Here is a 17,511-nt window from a genome sequence, read left to right on the forward strand (position 1 = left end):
TAATTTAGTCTAAACTTCTTGTGGCTTTTGTATTCATGTTAATGTGATGCTGAAATAAGTTGATGGAATGTATTATTCTATATTATGTCAATTACAGATTATTTTTCACTTTTCTTTTTGTCATTTCTGTTTGGATTGTGTTTTATGCTATCAATATTCCTAGAGACTAGTCTATACTCTCTAATGCTATTTCAACCCCCCCCCCCCCCCCCCCACTTTTTTTTTTAAAAAATCGCTATTGCAACCCATTTGATGTCATAAGGCCTCCTTGGTTATATAATTTTGAGGTGCAGCTTCTCTTTGTTTTGAGATTTTGATAGCACTCTATGGATGATTCATACCTGACCAATTATGTGCACTAAGTGGTTGGCTTCTATTATGATTTATGATTCAAACAAGTGGTTGTATGCAGCAACAGGGGTACTCCATTCTAGCTAAGAATGATGATGAGGATAAATAGCATCAATTTTGTGGATGGCGCTTGCAGCAAATGATGTAGATGACTAGCAACGTGGATAAGCATAAAATGTTATTGTTGGAGTGGTTCCTTTATCCAAGGGAGGTGTTGGATTAATATAAGAGTTCAGCCAATAAATTCCTAGTTTTGTAGGAAGAGTTACCAGATTAACTTATTAAGATTATTATATGTCCAGTTATTTTATTTTATTTTATTTTATTTTTGTCATTGTAATTATGTTGATAATTAGCTTGTAACATTGTTTTTTAACAATGAGATTTGAATTCTTGTAATTTCAAAATACATATGTAATGTGAATTTGTGTTTTTATTGCCCACTATTATTGAATTCATTGGATGTGGTTGTCAATTTATATAACATAGCAATTTCCTTGTTCATGACTATGAAACAAGACCATTAACCATAATAAAAAGCTGACGTAGGTTAATTTTAAGCTTCATTGCTACAATGCAATTCTCACCTTTGCTTTCTATACCATTATTAAAAAAAAAAAAGCTTTATATACCATTATTGAAAAGAAGAAAAAAATCACCGAATTCAACAAATCTTCTAAATGTATTTGAAGGTTATAATACTAAAATTAAACCATTTCACGTGATAATATGCATTTCCACTAAATGCTTTCAAATTCAAAGAAACTAAATTAAGATAGGGCATCTTTCTTTTAGTTCAAAAAACCTATACATTACAAGATCATTAAAGCTTTTCATTGGAATGTAAGCATATAAAATTAGTACATAACTTTCAATGGGCTCCAAGTCAAAATGATTACAAAGAGAATAAATATAATAGAAAGTATCATGACAGTTTTTTGTTGACACCGTAACTTTCCATGGGCTCCAAGTAAAATTTGAATAAGTCTGTTAGTACAAATAGTAGTTTCTTTCAAACTAAAGCTGTCTAAAAACAAATTCACTTTGGTAGATGAAAACCAAAAAGTAAAACAAAGGACTCCTAAAAGAAAGCTAGGCAGCAAGGCTTCAATGTAGAAAGTATAATTGTTTCCACAAATGAAAGCATCATCAGACATATTTTTCAGCTATCCATTGAAATTTCCTTCTGGATTTTTGTAGTTTTGAAACCTTTCTCTCCACCTCTGCTCATTTTGCTTCTCTAAAGTCTGAACTTCTACTGCATGATGATAGAATATCAATACTAAATAATGTATGAATATATATATATATATATATATATATCTCACGATTTATACAAAATGGCATAATTGAAATTTACAGTTATTAATAAACATCACAAGTGAACTCCAAAATGTCTAAGAACTATCAACAACACATCCAAGAATGAGTATTGATGATTAAATTAAGCTTTTCTCACGGTAATAAGCAAGTTTCATGAAAGGTCTATGCCAAAATTCTTTAAAAATGACATTGCCTTTACATTGGGGAATTTTATCAAACAATTGGAGTACAGAATGAACCAGAGTTGTAAAAACAGTTGGCCATGAATTCCAAAATAGCCAGTACAAAAATAATTCATGACACATCATTCCATGAAATACTAACCATAATCATCAAAGAGATCAACATGAGTATCAAAGGAAATCAAAGAAAAGCAAATACAAAAATTAAAAAAATAAAATAAAATCATGGAGCATTATATAATACATAATTATAAAATTTTATGGGATTGGTGGAACACGTATAGCAGATAATTTTATGGGAGAAGAAAACCTGGGAATTTCATCTGACTGACAGAAAGGCAAAGTGCACTCACCCATTCATTGCTTGAATCTTGGAGCAAGCAATATCATCCTTGTTGGAGGAACAACATACCTCTCAGATCTAGAACATTTGGATAATTGGATTTCTCATCAAAGCATTTGTCTATCTACGATAAGGAGGCAAGGGATTGCAGGGGGAGGAAACGTGAAGGAGCAGGCTGTGGTGGGGTGATATGGCAATAAACTTATGTCATCAGTTTTTTAATGGCCTGTCTTCTTCTTATTGGGCCGGAGTACCCAATAATTTCCTTTAATTGTGATATCGTTAAACACTATCTTCATAGTAGCTTGATAGGGACACAAAATAAATCAAATAATTTTTGACATATAAAAAAAAATCCCATTGCCAATTACATGACTTACGGGGATTGAGCATGTCAAGGAAGTCCCATTAGCGGTTATCAAAATTTAACGAATTATTTTGCTTAATTTTTTAATTAAGGAAATAAATTAGCAGATAAAATCATGGTTCATCAAATAAATCAATATTAAATTCGAAAATCATATGCAAAATAATAATTTCTTCGAACTAAAAATTGAATGAATCATCATCAAAAACAAACATAGAATGCAAATTTTAAAAGATTGTCATAAAAAGAAAAAAATAAACAAATAATTATTAACCTATTATTATAATTAACATAATCACTAAAGTATAATAGTAACTCTCGGTTTTGTATAACATAATATTTATTGCAGGTATGTTGTATTATTCTTTCGATGGTATAATAATGAAAAAAAAAAAAAAAAAAACACTTTTGGAGTGCATCAATATCTTTTCAAGAAAATCTAGAATCACAATATTTTGTGCCACAACTCTAGCAAGTGACCTATAGAAAAGTTCCTTGATCCTCATACCTCAAATGCTTTCTTCTACAAGATTCCAATTCTGTAGGGCTGAGCAGAGAGACCAATTATTTTTGGCTTTCTTCAGTTGGTGGTGTTACACAAATGCTTTTAAACCTTAGTAGCAACTAGCAACAAGCAAGGAAGAAAACTCTTTAATCATTTCTTCTTCATTTGTTTTCAACATGCAAGGAAGGAAGTAATATGTTTTTACCATTTCTTTGTTTTTTTAATGAATAGTTCCTTTACTTTTATAATTTCTTTTGAATAAATAGTTGAGCAATGCAAATGGCTCATACTTCACCGGTATAAAATTTGAATAGCGTGATTGTTTGGGCTTTGTTTATAGATTTTCAATCCATATGATATGGGTTCTTAGTATGAAGTTTTTGATGAAGAATGATTTTAAGTAGATGATTTACCTGTGATAACATTGTATCGTTATAACCAAATACAAGCATTGACGGACTTTTCTACATGAATTTTTTGTTGCTGCTTTATGCCACTGTTGTCAAATTAAATCAAATTAAAAATATAATGAATAGAAAAGATTTGGGCAGTACAAACACTTTTTTGGAGACGCTGTGTGAGGTTGATGTGTGTGATGTGGAGGCATTGGTGTTTAGCAGCGGCCAGAATAGCAAGTTACTGTTGCCACTCAAGAGTACATGTTATTTTATAATTATACCATAAAAATAATGTATTGAGGGGCTATATACACGATCACAACTTCAATGTCATATATAGGGGTTGATTTTGTTGATAGAAATGTATAGGGGTTGATTAATATTGCTTTTCCCATATGTTTTGGTAATTAAATCCCAAACTAGTTGTTAACCCATACGATGTATGAGATTGTTGAATAAAAGTTATACACATTCACTTTTATTGGTACAATCATTTGAAACCAATCAAATTTGATAATTCTAATTCAAAATAATTGTTGAAAATATGTATAAATTTATTAGTCAAATAAACAATATTAATCTAAAAGCCACAACGATATGGTTCAAGCATGTTCCAATAAAAAACCATTTCAAATAATTACAACATATCAATTTCTAGAAAGAAACCTCATCCCCAAGAATGATGAGCTATCCCCATCAAACATTGTATCACTTTCTCTTTTTTAAATTATCCACATAAATAAATAAATAAGTAGACTCCATACTACCTAGAGATCATTACCAATTATCGCAATAAAAAATAATATGACTAAAAATAAAGGTGGATACCAGATGAGCTATTATACATTTATAGGATTTGAATACCACATGATTTAAAAAGAGGTTGAGCTTAAGAGTATACTGGTGATCCTAGACCAATTAAATATTTTATTAAGCCACTCTACCACCCTCGATGTCCTTAAATTACAAAGAAAGTCCAATAAACGCACTCAATTCAAATTCACTAATTCCAAAGAATTTCCAAATATTATTTTCGATACCAGAAGCAACATATAATGCCTTACCTACTTTTGACTTCCATCAAGTGTAACAATTTATATTTTAATAATTACTAAACAAATGCAAGAGAATAAAATTTTACAAAATATTTCTGCTTGATAAATCTATTGACATTTATCCCTTTTAAAAAATTTGAACTATGCGAAAAACTAATCAATATATACAATGCAAACTATTGGGCTCTCTTTATTGTTAGACAATAAACTCGCATTTAACTTGTGTAAAGATTCTAATCCCAATCAACATGTGTTTGTTTAAATTATAGACAACTTTTGACCTATGAACATGACATCACCTATTCTCATCCCAAACAATATGTATGTCCACAGTCTTGGCATAAATTACAAACAATTTTTTTAATTCTTTTGAACACGGCATCATTTAATGTTTGTTGGTATGAGAGAAGTTTTTGCTTCAAGAATACAATCAACCAAAAAAAATCCCACAAAAAGCATAAGTCTAGAAATAATCAATTATGTGTTAAAGAAAATGCAATTGCTCATTTTTCTTGCTCTATCGCAACTCTCACATCCAAGAAATAGATGTTGTACCAAATGATCTAGATTAATGTCAGATTCTCATTTTCCTTGTCTCTTTGTTTTTCTCTTGTCAACTATGAACTATTATTTGGCCAACCCTTGCAATTCGAATTACTTCTCTAGTTACCTCTTTCTCTTTTATCATAGTTTAAAATAAAGATTATATAATATTTACAATGAGAAAAAAAAAATAAAGATTATATAATATTCACAAATGGAAAAAAAAATTAAAGATTATATAATATTTACAATGAGAAAAAAATAAAGATTATATAATATTCACAAAGGGAAAAAATTAAAGATTATATAATATTTACAAAGGGGAAAAATCATATAATGAGCCAATGAGCTTTAGGCTTTAGCTCAAATGACACTTACCCTTCCTGTTAAAGCAAGGTGATTTGTAATTTACCAATTAAAAAAAATGTAAATGGAAATTAAATAAAGAATTTGAAAAATATTGATTCTTTTTTTGAAAAGGAAAATTTTCATATATGTTAAATAGAGTTCAATACAGCATTGGCAGTTAAGGTTGTGAGAATGGTGGACTATGACTAAACCAAAAATTCCTATCAACCAATTGAAATAAAAATAGAGGTAAAGAATGTGATGTTGTGCTTGCAGTTCCATGAACAAAACTTAACTTCAACTGCCTAAACTTCTCAGCTCTCTCTTTATGTCCTCTATAATTGTGTCCCCAATGTGCCATTGAAGCTTATGAATATATTACTAAGTTGATTACAGCTGCCATCCCCTTCAAGTATCACTTGAAATCATCACATGTCTCTAGCCAACCTTATAGCTTCCATGGCTGCCATTAATTACCTCCATCGTGGTTGAATCCTTATCGTAACACTTATGCTTACTCAATGTTGCTACTGTTGCTCCCCTTGCATCTTGGATGATTACTCCAGGGCTTCCTCAAAGAACACCGCACATCAAAGTTTACCTTTACATACTACATTGAATTTATAAGGTTTCCAACTCAAATTGAATTTAATTTTTAAATGTATAATACTATTGATATATTAGAAATTAGACATTACATGATTTCATTCTTGTGAAGTGTGAAATTGCCTAGAAAATCTTTATACCATTTAATCACCTGTTTCAATAAAATTTAGATAGTTCGAAAAATGAAAAATAAAAGGAAACATTTTTAGAATTTTTTTTTTTCATTTTCTCTGAATCAATAACCTATTGCCTTATATCACAAAACAACAAAGGCAAAATCATAATAAATAAAGTAAGAATAGCTACAAACATTGAGAGAAAATATGAGTTTCAATTTTAATATATAAGTTTCAAGATTTTAGTTTTACTGATTTAAACAATGCTAATGAGCTAAATCATATAATAACGGGCAAAATGCATAACCTAGTCACTGTCAACATTATATTAAAACTAGTCGCTAACCCGTGCTATGCACGAAAACTTACTTATTTATGAGGTAGACTAAAATAATTTTATAAAATCTTAAATTGATTAAGAAACTACGCCATTGCATGATTTGCTTTTGTATAATTTCAATTTGTACTACAAATTGATGAAGAAGCCATTGCTTGAATGTGCAATGGCTTATAAAAAATTTGTTAGACAATTTCAGATACTAGAAAAAAATAATTCAAAAATTCAAATATTAAAACTTCTGAAAAACCAAAAAATATTAAAGAAAAATTATCAACATTTGAGTTTGAGTTTAAGTTGAACTTGTTAGAGAGATAGAGTTTCACTCCTTATTAAGTTTGGATTAAACAAAAATAATTTTGTTTAAAAAAAATGATGAATTTGAGTTTAAGTTGAACTTGTCAGAGAAATAGAGTTTCACTCTTTGTTAAGTTTGGACTAAACAAAAATAATTTTGTTAAAAAAAAAATGATGAGTTTGAGTTTAAGTTGGACTTGTAAAAGAGATAGAATTTCACTCTTTGTTAAGTTTGGATTAAACAAAAATAATTTTGTTTAAAAAAAATGATGAGTTTGAGTTTAAGTTGGACTTGTTAGAGAGATAGAGTTTTTACTCCTTGTTAAGTTTGGACTAAATAAAAATAATTTTATTTAAATATTGTGCTAATGTGGAAAATTGTGGGAGTTTCAGAGGCTTCGGTTATATATATATATAGATTAATAAAATATTTAATTAGGATGGATAAGAGGAAACTTGACTAAGTTCCACCTGAAAGCTCTCTCTAGCTTCAAATTGTACATGCCAATTTAGGAAGAGAAACGAATAAGTTGATAGAAAAACAAAGAATCAAGTCAACCCATCAATTGACTTCAAGGGGGGAAAAAATAAAAGGCTGAAGAATTGGAGTTCAGTAAGATATAATGAGAAAGGATGGTTGCAAAACTATTAAAGAATGATCATTTGAAACACAACTCCTACAAAATGATATTAACTCAACAAAGCAATTAAAATTTTACTTTTATTAATATCCGAATTGATGCATTTTTCAAAAGTGTAGCATATATATTTTTTTTTAATAAGCATGGAGGTGAAGGCTTCCAACTACATACTATATTAAACCTAATTTATTGAAAATAATAGATTTTTATTATGTAAACAACAATGTACAATGGTTCAAACAAATGTGCTAAGAAAAGAGGGCAACCCATCCAAACACCCTCCACTTTGTCAGCCATATTTGCACTTGACCTAATGATGTATACAAAAGAAATAGTTCTAAACTAAGAATTGAAAGAGTGAATTCAACAACCAAAGCAAGGTAAGTGAGATTCGGGAGATTGTATCAAAAGCCTAGACAACTCTTGTACATTGAGCTACTTCCTAGTCCTGACTACCGATTGAGCTACTTCCCTCATCACCCACCCAGCTGCCATCATTGCTTCTATTTTAATTGGAAGAGCTTTGTTCAAGGGAAATAAAACACACCCAGAGTGATCCTTGGCCATAGTTCCTATTCTAGTTCGTTTTTACCACATTAGCGACACACCAGAAAGATATCTCTAATGGTTCCAATATTCTGGTAGGTTCTTAGAGTCTGTAGGGCTCATTTCATTGCTAGCTGTAGGTCAACACCCTTCCCCTGCATATGTAGGGATGCAAATTTAAAAAAAAAAAAAAAAAAAATCATTCTAGAGGTAGATGTTCATATCTATATAGATATAAAAACCATCATTTATTAACCAAATCAACTAACATGTGTAACCCAATTCACGAAGGCCCCATGCCCATGAAAAAGGTGGGGTTGAATAACTTATCTTCTTGCAATAATTGTTTCTCTAGTGAATTAGTGATTCAATTGGAACAATTTATTTATTTCAATACGTTATCTTCCATGCCTAATTTATTTCAATATGAAAACATCATATTTTGGGAAAATTAAAAAGAAAGAAACAAAAAATAGAGGAAATCTTACATTCTTACTACACAAATGGTGGTAAGCTATTCACACCCTGCAAATCTCTTAGAGGCCTTTGGTCGAACACCTAGTAGATATAGCCTTTTGATTTTCCACATAATCTTTTTGCACAAACAGGGTAAGTTTTTAACACTTGCAATCCATGAACCATAGCATTACAATTAAATGCAAAAGGTTAAATGATAAGATTTAAAAAAAAAAAAAAAAAAAAAAAAAAAAAACACAACAACAATGATGTTTGGAGCTTTATACAACAAATTGAACAATAAGTTGTAAGTCTTTTCCGGCATGCCACTCCAAAATCCCAACTGTTGTCTTTAAGCTTCTCTTGTCCTACGTTATGTGTTGTTCATCCTAAGCAATTCCACTCACTTCTCTCCATGAACTTGAGCTCAAACTGCTTCTAATTATAATATACTAGTTGAAAGTGGAACAATACCACGTTTGTACTGCACTTATGGGAGATGAACACAAACCGGCTTTCTAAATTCCTTCAAAAGTAACTGTCATCTGAAACTCCCTATCATAACTTTGAATTCTCTATGGTTATACACTTTCAATCCGATTTATTAACAAAAACTTAAGGGCAAACATCAGGACAGGGAAGGACACTGAAAAGGCACAATCAATACTAAATACTAAATAGAGAGACAAAGAAAGACAGTTATGTTGTGGACTTTAAAATGAACAAAGAAAATAGAAAGTCCAAGTTGAATTTGAGGTAAAGAAAAAGGGAAAAAAAGGAGTATGACATGGCCGCTAATGTGGCTCAACAGGAGCGTAGCAACAACAAATGCTTTGCTTCAGCTTTTAGATATATATAGATATAGATTATAGTATGGTGGGTGCACATGGGCAGTATTGTTATATTGTAAGGTATTCTATTAATTCAAATTGATATTCAGTACCAAATGGCTTCTCCTTTGCCTTTCATAAACAAGGGGGGATGTTGAAGTCATGGATTTAATTTGAATTGTGCAAATGATCTATATTTTTACCAATTAAAACAGTTATGTGATTTGCTGAATTCTTTTTATGAAAAAAGGGATGGGGAAACTAAGATAGGGAGTTCTATGTTTCAATGGCTACTTGTTAATGTTTAGCCCTTGAGTGCCACTGTTCTGGAAGAGTCAACAAGATGCTTGGTGTGAGCCTTATTTCTTTGTATATTTTCTTTCAGCTTTTAGCCATGTGAACCTTTATTTCATATCCTACTTTGGAAGAATTTATATTGAAAACTGTGTTAGTGAGCTTTATCTTATTTTCAAGTCACCTTGACCTGGTTACTTTTATATACCTTACTAATTTTATATGCTATAAACAAATGTTGATCATCTTTCATTCGTAAAAATTTGAAGAAAAAGAGCGTTCCACAGTCATCCAGCGTTCCACAGAATTTGAGTTTCATGACAACAAATTTACTGCTTTGCTATTCCTGAACTTGAGTCATCCACCTACTTATATATCAAACTAATTGTGTATTCCGTTAACACACTAAAAAAGCAATGCTTTCCGTTAACAAATTTGCATTAATACGCTAAAAAAAGCATTGTTTTCCGTTAACAAATTTGTTCAATCAAGTGTTGGGAGAACGTTAGTTAGGCGAAACATTCAAACCAACAACTTTTTGAATATGCTTGATTTCGTTCAATTGATCTTCACTTCTTGACCGATAAACTTGCACAGTGAACAATTTTCTTCAGACTTCAACCTCCCTTACACCAAATTATTACAATGATCTTGAAAAACAATTACAAAGAAACTTTTTCCTTACAAAGAAACTTTTGTCATAAAATTTAGCCAGCACCTAAAATCTTAACAATTTATACTCATAAAAATAAAGTCTTGTTTTTAATGGTAGTTTTTTCATGATTTCTAAAGTCACGAACAAACAAATATCATTAATTATAAAAAGATTCATGTGCCTCTAATAATGATCCAAAGCTTATATAAGAATAAACAACTCCACTATACATTAGCTAAACTAATGATTTAATTAACGTAATTGAGAATTCATTGCAACATAAAAATATACACTTAATAATGATGCACAATTCTAAAGTCATCTTATTGATGCTCAAATTAACCTCATCTTTTAGCATAATAATTATTTTTACCTAGAACATCTATGTTAGCTCAACCAGTGAAGTCTCTAATGGTTGAATAAGAGATTTTGTGTTTAATCTCTGCACTCTGCCTATACCAAAAATCGATTGGTGTCTTGGTCTAATAATAAAAAGCTATTATCAGGAGTGGACGTCATAAGTTGAAACTCTCTAAAAAAAAAAAAAAAAATATTGCGTGCCATACAAAATGGTATTGCTATATATAGTAAGTAAAGTACCACTTTCAATCATCTATAAATTTTTTATAAGCTCTTTGGTGGGTGGATGAAACAAGTTGCATGTCATCAAGTCCTCAATTGATTGTTTGCAAAAACTGTACGTAAAAAATGAAAATAAAAATAAAAATAAAAAAAACTATATTTTGAAAAGGTGTAAATTTATAACACGTTGTCAAATGGGCTCCAATGTTTTTAAAACTTTCTGGGAGTCCATGGCCCCTTCGTCTTAGAGCAATTTCGTCCTTGTTTGTTGGGCATCCAAATTTGAACTATACCACAAACAGTTCCTTTTGGGTTGGACTTTGGAGCCAGTTCTGAACACGAACCACGGTACTGTCTCTAGGTTTCTGAGGCCCACAAGGCTAAACAATATTGGACCAATCAAGTCCAGTATGTCCTACCACGGCCCTCGTTGCATACCTGTTGTTAGGCCGATTTGTTTAGTCCTGCAATATTGCCTCAGAAATAAGTAATAACAATGAATAAAAAAAATGAAACAAGATAAATAAGATTAAAAAATAAATATAAAAGATAAATATAAAGATTTAGAAAATAAAGAAAATAAAAATGCAGATTGTATATGTGCAACATATGTTGGGGATTTCAATTTCAAGGAGTAATAATGAAAGAACAAAATGTACATAACAAGTAAATAGGAATTATGATTGACTTGGATGCATAATTGAATATTATCCTTAGACAATATTTATCCCCATGTACAAGTTGCTAAAGGGTTACCACAAATTTGTCCCAAGGATATACAACCAAGTTTATTATTATGTTTTACAAATAACAATTTTGGAGAATATCCACAAGATTTCTTGTGTTTCTTAGAAACTATTTGAGGGAGAGAAAAAAAATTAGTTATCAAATGAACATGAACCACTTTTTATACCCACTAGTCACAAACCCCGCGGGTTGCGCATGATAATTATTTTAGGACGGTCTTATTAAATTTATTTATTATTTCATTTTGGACTAATTTAATAAATAGTAATGTAATTTATAATTATATTTTAATTTATTGTAGGGACATTCACAAATGTAATATATATATATATATATATATATATATATATATTATTTTTGTCGTACCAAATCAAAACAATACAATTTTTTTTCAAGAATTCAAAAAGTAAGTTAGTGAAAATATTAATTTTTTAATGAAAGTTATTTATAATATTTTGTGTATCATTAAAAATTATATAAAATCTGAAAAATTTGTTTTAATTTTAAACAAACTTTCTCAAAATAGAAATTTTCTACCATACAATCAAAATTACCAAGAAACTTATCTAAAAAATTAATAAAACTCAACAAAACTAAAATTTAAAAAAATAAAAATAAAAATAAAAGAGTACAACTCTTTTTCCTTAAAAAAAATAATAAATAAAATAAATAAATAAAAAACCAAGAGTACAATTCCCAAGGGGAAAAAGTAGAGAAGTTTTTTTGAAAAAAAGAAGTATTGTGTTAATGTTGTCATAATCTAATCTAACATCTAATCCAAGATATGAAAAATGAATAGATAAATAAATAATTTTAAACACAAAATAGAATTTGTTTTCTTAAAAATCTCAAAGAACACACTAATGAAATCAAGAAGATGAAAAACAGTATAAAATATTCATAAACGCTTAAAATAATTACTTAAGCATCTAAGAACATCATATAATAAAGACAAAACAATTTGCCACTAATATATTAAACTTAATATTTACAAATAGTGAAAAGAAATTACACAAAGACCATTGTCTTCAACTACACTAACTGTTCTTCATCAGCTTGTCCAGATTATCCTTTTTTTTCCTAATAAACTAAAATCTAACAACAATCCAAAATATGACATATTATAATATAATTTTCTCCAATTCAAATCAACATTAAACACCATTCATTAAAAGTATTTAGTGTTGTAAATAAAATGATAAAAAAAAAATACTTGCATCAAGGAACACATATGAATTAGTTAATAATAGGACAATAAGGGAATGAACACCTAGTATGAGATCCTCCTATGGGCAGTGCATATTTTTTTATAGAAAATTTTTAAAAAGTAGAATTAAAAAGAAAAAACAAATATCCATCAATCTAAAGGCAGAGATACAAGGAAAATAAAAAAATTCAACAAAAAATGAAAAAAATTGAGAGAGAGAAATAACATTTTTTGTATGAGAAAAATATGCATAGAATCTGAGTGAGTGGCAAGTTTATAGTAAAATGATGGGAATGAGAAGAGTAAAAAAAAAAGGAAGATGAAGGGGCAAAATAATATGTGAAGTTAAAACCGCCTGAGATGAATATATATAGACAATACTTTTGTTTGATTTTCATTGATTTATTATATAGATTAGAATATCAAAATTAAAGGAGATGAATATGTAAAGTTAAAACCACCTAAGATGAATTTATAAAGCCAATATATTTATATATTTAATATTGTAAAAAAATTAAAGGTAAAAAACACATATGAAAAAGAATAATTATGTGTTTAATGACGTTGCGATGAGGTGGCTCAACAGGAGTGTAGCAATAATAAATGTTACGCTTCAACTTTTAGATATATATAGATATGGTTATAATCCTTCAAAAGGTACCAATAAAGAGTTACAATATTTTATAAAATTGTTCACAAGGCTCAAACCTTTTCAAACATTCAGAATAGTAACTAGAAAATTCTGCATAAATTCAATTTTCATGTGTCTCGATCGATTGAGAGGAATTGAGTATCAGTTGAAAATTCTTTTTGATCAATCGAATATGAATCGAATATCGATAAAGTAAGGCAGAAGCTCCATGATTATTTTCCTTATCACTTCGATCGATCGAGCAAAAGTTTCGACCAATTGAAAAACCTGAATTTCAAATTTTCACTTAGAAAATTCTAGAAATTGAATATTCACTTTATCATTTTACACAAATGAAATACTTTTCAAACTTAGATCATTATTACAACCTATCCTTGTATATACCTATATATACAACAACATATATGAGAGTATTTTAGGTTTTTGGTTCTTTCAATCTCTGATTCTCACACAAAAATCATACAAAAGCTAATGATTATTATTATATTGTAAGTTGTAATATTAAAATAAAACTTACAATTTATAGTTAGAATATATCTTATAAGGGTTTATGTGTTTTGGGCTTATTCAAAATTAATGTTTGTTGGAATTCGTTGTGTTTGGTTGATTTTTGTTCCGTATGTTTTGTGTGGTCCTTGGGCTTATTTGAGATTTTCTTCCTTATATTTCATGGGTAACTGAAGAGCATAGCCGGGGAAGTGTTTGGACTAGGCCACATGATCAATGGGTAAACATTAGCTTTGCCTCTGTGGCAAGATGTTGTGTAATAATGTAGGCCATAGCCTTGCAAAATGGGCCAAAACAAAGAAACATGTCAGCTATACTATGGAAGATTCTTGATTCAACAAGAAAGTAACATGTCAAGGTACTATTGTTACATTTAAGATCCTTCTCCCTCTAAATTAATTGGTTCATTCATGTGATTGGGTTAAAATCCAATTTTAAAGGACATTAATGCATACGAAATCTGAATGAATGAATAAAATTAGTTACTTTAGATTAGTTTTTTTTTTTTAATGTACATTCTTTTTTAATTGGTTGAGTGTTATACCTTAATGAGGTAGGGAAACCAAATGTTATGGGATTTGAATACTCTTTCATTGAGCTCCTTCAGTTAATATCGTTCTGTATAGTTACTCTGTGCCAATTAGTTTTATTATGACTTATATTTTTCCAGTTGGGGAAAGCTAATACTCGGTTAAAAAATAGGAGTGGAATTTCAAGGTGAGAGGAGGTGTAATGCTTCTGTTAAAGCCATATGAATAGAAGAAAAAGTTGAAGATATTATTATTAGGCTTAAAATTGAATTTTGAAGAAAGACCTTTGGGTGTCTCTATAGTTTGCCTAATATGCATTTGTGGTGCAGTTTATTTAGTGTAGCCAAGTAATCTGTAGGATAATGAATTATAAACAAATAAAGATCTTGATTTTGGGTGCTTAATATTCTATAATCGTTACTTTTTATAATATATACCATAGCCAACTTAGACATGATGAGAAGCATGTCTTATTTTGCAATAGATTCAGTAATTTATCTTTTCTTTGTTGTAATGGTGTCAAATTTTTTCATCATATGGTTAAATTTTAGATTCCCTTTTAGTATATACTTGTAATTTATTGTAAATTGACTTTATGCATTACAAGGTTTTTGCTTTTTTTTTTTGGGTGGGAAATGGGGTATTGGCCTTTTTTTTTCTTTTTTCCTTTTCATTTGTGATTGGTTGCATTGAATACTTTTTGCTGATTCTACCCATGATTTTGTTCAGTTTATTGAATGTTCTCCCTGTTATTGCCCCCCAGCCTTACCAATAGCTAATTTTCTTGGGAAGATATCATAATAACTACTTGGACTCAGCCTTCTCAAGTAAGCAAGATTAGTGGATTATTTTCTCCAAGTACTTAAGTAGATGCCTTCTCTGCTGACAAGTTATAAACATGGGTTAGCTCAACATACTTACGTTGTCCAATTGGTTGATTTCTTCTTGTTTATTCTCTTTTCTCTGCTTGTGTGTGTCTTGTGTGCCATTTGTATATACGTTGTTGCAGATTCTTATTTAGTTTAATGGCCTCAGGGGCCAGCTAATCTGATATGTTCCGTTAGCTGCTGGCAGCTTGAGCATTAATGGCAACGGGATATTGCAGCTATTACAAAGTTGGCTATTAGGAAGTGTCTCCAGTATGCAAGTAATTGATGCCATCTACTTATCTTATAAATAATTTATGTATCTACATTTTGGGTACATGATGATGTACCTTGTTGCTAGTACTTCACTGTTTTATGTGTAATTATAATTATAATGGTCCGTCAGCTTCTCTTAGTGTGGATAGAAGTAGGATCCAGCAAATTTAATAGCTGATATATAAACCTGGGATTTCTTAATTTTGTTTGAATAAATTAGAAAAAACTTATGCAAAGATATCAAGTCTTCTAGGCTAAGATTTGTAGAAACTAATATGAATCTTGAGTATCAACAGGGGCATAATGTCTCACAAGGCAATTCTGGAAAAATTAAGACGTCATGGTGCATTCATATAAAAAGGAGGTCCTTTACTATCATGAGCAAGGAAATTTCTTTTAGATGTCTGACAGTGTAAATAAGAAAAATGTTGTGTTATAAGCCTATTCATATCTGTCCCAAAACATTACATCAATAATCTGGGAAGTCCAGGGTATGGCAAATATAGAGGCAACTGTATTTGCTATAATAGCTACCATGTAGTTCTTTTTCATGTTAATCAGAAAGTCCTTTGGATATGGAGACCATTTTGCTCCTTTATAAATGCAAAGCCTTTCATTTTAGTATAATATTTTCTCTCCATTTTTTTTTTCTTTTAAAGAGTTTTCATCTATTGCTTCATGACCCATTAGGCTGCTTTAACCCAAAAAAAATTCTAAAGATATTTCATTAAGCGTGTTCAGTGTCTCTTCTTCCAATGTGCACATTGTGTGAAGGCTTATTTTCTTACATGAAACCATATCATAAATTTTTTGCTTGTGTGCAGTTTGGTAAGCTTTTTTACATCATTAATAGATACTCTATGTGTTGTTTTAAGTATTTTTTATTTGACAAATAATTATTTTATTGATTGTTCATTTTGTACAATTTGAATAGGTTTGCATCTCAGAGTTCCATTATTTTTTCTGCATTATCTCAAATGTTGGTTCTTGTATTTTCTACCTTTTCCTTTATTATGTGATTCTCGTATTTCTAAACCTTTTTTAAATTGTTTTATGGCGAATATGATTTAGACCCGTGTTGTTGTTGTGTTCTCTCCAAAAAAATTCATTTCAAGAGCTTTTATATAGTGTTTCATGACTCACTAGAGATTAGACTGCGTCAATAATAAATAAATAAAAATTGAAGACATTTCAATAGGTGAAATGTCTTCAATTTTGACATTTCCCTATTGCATTGTGTGAAGAATCTTTTTTTTTTTTTTATTTTTTTTTTTTTTATGTGTAGACATATAATAATTTTTTTGCTTATGTGCAGTTTGTTAAGCTTTTTACAAAATTAATCAGTACTCTGTGTTGTTTTAAGTCTTTTTCATATGACAAATAATTATTTTATTGATTTTTCATTTTGTACAATTTGAATATGTTCGCATCTCAAAGTTCCCATATCTTTTTTGCATTATCTCAAATTCTGCTACTGGGTGTTCTACTTTATCAAGTAATTTATTTCTAAACATTTCTTCAATTTCTTTATGACAAATCTGATTTGTACCCCTATGTTGTAGTAGTATTGTCTCTCCAAAATTTGATTCAGGAGGTCAAGGCCTGTGCTTATGGCCTAAGTGGAACCTTCATTGGCTGGGGTATCAGAATTAAAAGCTTCTAGTGTTGAGATATCCTCGTTTACCACATCAAGGTACATGTCTAGATCGTTGGCAGTGAAGGTATCAATAACTTGTGTGACATCATGCCAATCCTAAGATGACATTTTTTTATATGCAAGTACAAACCTTGGATTAACTAAAATGGCATCTCCAACTTTATTAAATCATTAACTAGCAAACAATGATGGAGGTGAAATGTTCAAATAACCAAATAATTTGTTTCCCTGATAAATTTATCCACATGTAGCAAAAATTTTAATAGATCAAGTATACTTGATGGAGATATGTAA

At 29.8% G+C, this 17,511-nt stretch overlaps 1 protein-coding gene and 1 long non-coding RNA gene across 2 annotated transcripts in view; one reads left to right on the plus strand and one right to left on the minus strand.

Annotated features, from left to right (window-relative positions):
- The window catches only part of LOC126702738 (disease resistance protein RUN1-like), a 118,655-nt gene that overhangs the window by 64,880 nt on the left and 36,264 nt on the right, over window positions 1-17,511 (plus strand). The gene's annotated exons all lie outside the window — the stretch shown is intronic.
- On the minus strand, window positions 1,118-2,412 carry LOC126702742 (uncharacterized). The gene is made up of 2 exons (XR_007647827.1): window positions 2,210-2,412; window positions 1,118-1,609 (listed from the first exon to the last, which is right to left on the minus strand). It is a non-coding gene; the product is annotated as an uncharacterized LOC126702742 (long non-coding RNA).

Source organism: Quercus robur, chromosome 10, assembly GCF_932294415.1.
Source record: "Quercus robur chromosome 10, dhQueRobu3.1, whole genome shotgun sequence".
NCBI classification, from domain to species: Eukaryota; Viridiplantae; Streptophyta; class Magnoliopsida; order Fagales; family Fagaceae; genus Quercus; species Quercus robur.